The sequence below is a fragment of the Bombina bombina genome, chromosome 12 (genome assembly GCF_027579735.1).
Source record: "Bombina bombina isolate aBomBom1 chromosome 12, aBomBom1.pri, whole genome shotgun sequence".
Classification (NCBI taxonomy): Eukaryota; Metazoa; Chordata; class Amphibia; order Anura; family Bombinatoridae; genus Bombina; species Bombina bombina.
Window position 1 is genome coordinate 133,807,917 of NC_069510.1, and position 3,607 is coordinate 133,811,523.

Consider the following 3,607-nt stretch of genomic DNA (forward strand, 5'->3'; position numbering starts at 1 on the left):
TTGTAAACACTGCTGCCAGATGGTTAATGTCACATGCACACTCCTAAGTATAACAACATTACTATAAACATTGTTGTAAACACTGCTGCCCGATGGCTAAAGATACATGCACGCTCCTGAGCTCTTCTTGGATTGCTCTTTAGCAAAGGATACCAAGAGAATGAAGCACAATTGATATTAGAAGTAATGTGTGCAGTCGTGCTCTCTCTTATCCATTTGTGTAATTTTACTGCACTGTAAGAACTTTGCTTCGCTGGATTTTTTATATTTATAATTTAATAAAGAAAAGAAAATAAAAAATAATCAAACTTTAAAAATGTGATTTGAAATCCAGTTTTTGGACTGAACAAGCAATATATTCTGCAGATCCCTCCACATTAATGAAGCCGTCACTAAAGAAAACTAGACTATGGTGTGATGTAGGTTATTATTAATGTAATGTGAGTTTAATACAGAATTGTAACTGCTATCAGCAGCGTATGAGCGTTCCTTTTAGTGTTCTGCTTTTATGTGAAATACTAATATAAGCCGAGAGCATATTTACACTTTGTTAGGCAGAAATACATGTACAGTAGACGGCTTTGAAGATGTCATAGCTCTTTAATGAAACAGAAAGGAGAATGTAAATCCCTTAAGCATATTTTACAATTATCTTCTGAGACAAAAAGAGCATGTATTGATTTTAAATGAGGTTTATCCGGTTCATCATAGACATCCCCGTTTGTATAATCTTATTATTTTTTTCTCCTCTAACTGAAAGATGTGCTTTGTTCTTTATAAAATCTCCAGGCTCGTCTGTGCATATTTCTTACAAATGAATGTTTTATTCCTTGTTTCTTCACAGTGGCTTTGACTCATGAAGTTTTAAAGAAAGCTAGAGGGAATCTGGAGGTACGTGAAGCGAAATGACACACTGCTTATTGACGGTTTGCATAGAGCAGTAAGCGCTAATTGCTCTGAAATCGGAAGCCATTTATGTTTTCTTACATTCTAGGCATTTCTTCTGGTTCTGCAGGAATTGAGCTTCACACTACGACTTTTGTTTAAGTTATAAAATCCTTTATTAGCAAATCCATTTAATAATCCACTGCAATCTGTTTCATGGGGAACGGTAAAAGGATTTGGCAGTTCATTAGTTCTGATACATTCAACCCTGTCAGATCTCCTGTCGTTTGGTTGAGGGTCACTTACAAGCTTTTCTTCTCTTTAAATGCTTGTATTTACCTTACGGTCCATGTGATTGGTAGTGGTTGCCATTATCAAGAGTAAGGCTGACGTTATTGACCCTTTACTGACTAGACACTTGTTCAACATCGTAACCAAATCTATATCCTTATTCTTCATAGTATTTGTGATCTCATGATAAAGTGACTCGTACAGGAAAAATACAACTGAGGAGATCTAGACTATTACAGGCTCCATACATACCCAACTATGTGACAAGTGACATAAGTGTCTAGGGACGATTAACGCTGAATAGTGGTTTTATTTTGGTAGAGGCTTATAGTATACTACACCGCTTCATTTTTCTTTTGTCCACTAAACAATGTTTTTAGTGGGAATCTTATACAATAGATAAGTGTGGCATTGGGTAGATAGAATACACCAATATACCCACAATCTTCAGTTATTCTAGCAGAATTCTTAGAATGCAGAAGTGGCTGTTATACAAATGCTTAGAATGCAGAAGTGGCTGTTATACAAATGCTTAGAATGCAGAAGTGGCTGTTATACAAATGCTTAGAATGCAGAAGTGGCTGTTATACAAATGCTTAGAATGCAGAAGTGGCTGTTATACAAATGCTTAGAATGCAGAGGTGGCTGTTATACAAATGCTTAGAATGCAGAGGTGGCTGTTATACAAATGCTTAGAATGCAGAAGTGGCTGTTATACAAATGCTTAGAATGCAGAAGTGGCTGTTATACAAATGCTTAGAATGCAGAAGTGGCTGTTATACAAATGCTTAGAATGCAGAAGTGGCTGTTATACAAATGCTTAGAATGCAGAAGTGGCTGTTATACAAATGCTTAGAATGCAGAAGTGGCTGTTATACAAATGCTTAGAATGCAGAAGTGGCTGTTATACAAATGCTTAGAATGCAGAAGTGGCTGTTATACAAATGCTTAGAATGCAGAAGTGGCTGTTATACAAATGCTTAGAATGCAGAGGTGGCTGTTATACAAATGCTTAGAATGCAGAAGTGGCTGTTATACAAATGCTTAGAATGCAGAAGTGGCTGTTATACAAATGCTTTACAGGTAGTTAAGACTCTTACAGTATGGAAAGAGGGATACTCCAGTTAGACACGACTATATACCCATTGGCACTGAATGTAACATCACTTGATGAAAATGATTTATGTGCGTGATGTGGGTATAATGTAGCCAGGTAAAATAGTTCTTGTATGTCTAAATAAAGCAATGCTGCATCTCTAGCATTTAAAGGGACATTGTAGCACAAAAATGACACAATAATTCCATTAGCACTACTGTACCTGCAAATGGGATTAAACACACAGTTAAAGTATCAACTCAGAGCTGCTGGTTCAGCAAGCAAATCAGCAGCGGCTGTCTTCCAGCTGGGTTGTGGGACAGGCACTGCTTATTGGTTAACCAGCCTTGTCCAGTCAGGACCAGCAGTTCCCTGCAGCTCCTGAGAGGTACCTTTAACTATGTGTTTAGCCCCCCTGCAAGGGTTAAACACATATATTTGCATGATCGAGTTAGAGTATGACATTCTGACACTACAATGTACATTTAAACTATACAGATGGAAGGTTTAAGCCCTGCAGAACATTTACACTTTAGTTTATTTAGTAGCATAAGGTGGGAAACAGATTTATCCTTTCTAGTAACTTGGTGTTTTTGTTTTTTAGGTGCTGCCGTCCGAGCAACTTCACTAACTGAATTTAAGGTTCTAGGGAACATTTTGTCTCCTCATCCAGCAAAGCACCGTTTTACAACTCGTAATCTCTTTAGCATTTTATTTTTTTAATATTTCTGGGGGGTTTTAACAAATTGTAACAGTTTTTACATTTTACAAAACCTAAAATGCACAGTAACATGTAAATGTGCTGCGTTTTAACCAGATGTCACAGTTTTTAGATCACTTTTACTGTACATTTCTAGTTTTATCCCTGTTGTTTGTTCCCGTTACTATATAATTTAAAATATTTCTAAATGTTAAATTTAGGTTTATATGTAAAGCTTTAAGACAGATGTTCTGTGTTTGCTGATTGAGACGGATAAAAATATGCTAAATGGGCTTAGAAATACAATTACATGTGCTAAGCTATGCAAATTAAAACAGGCATTTCAGAAACACAATTTTGTGATATTTAGTTTTCTGATTTTTTTTTTCAATACATCAATTCTTGCAAGGTTATATTTTTTTTCTTTTAGTTAGTCCCATTTAAAGGAAACTCAGTATTGTATTCCCATTGGTTGTTAAACACTATATACAGGTAGCCCTCAGTTTACGCCGGGGTTAGGTTCCAGAAGGAATGGTTGTAAATCGAAACCGTTGTAAATTGAAACCCAGTTTATAATGTAAGTCAATGGGAAGTGAGGGCGATAGGTTCCAGGCCCCTCTCAAATTTGTCATAAG

At 36.3% G+C, this 3,607-nt stretch overlaps 1 long non-coding RNA gene across 1 annotated transcript; it reads left to right on the forward strand.

Annotated features, from left to right (window-relative positions):
• Positions 1-844: 844 nt before the first annotated feature.
• On the forward strand, positions 845-3,327 carry LOC128642862 (uncharacterized). Its single transcript, XR_008399722.1, has 2 exons — positions 845-891; positions 2,877-3,327. It is a non-coding gene; the product is annotated as an uncharacterized LOC128642862 (long non-coding RNA).
• The last annotated feature ends 280 nt before the right edge of the window (positions 3,328-3,607 follow it).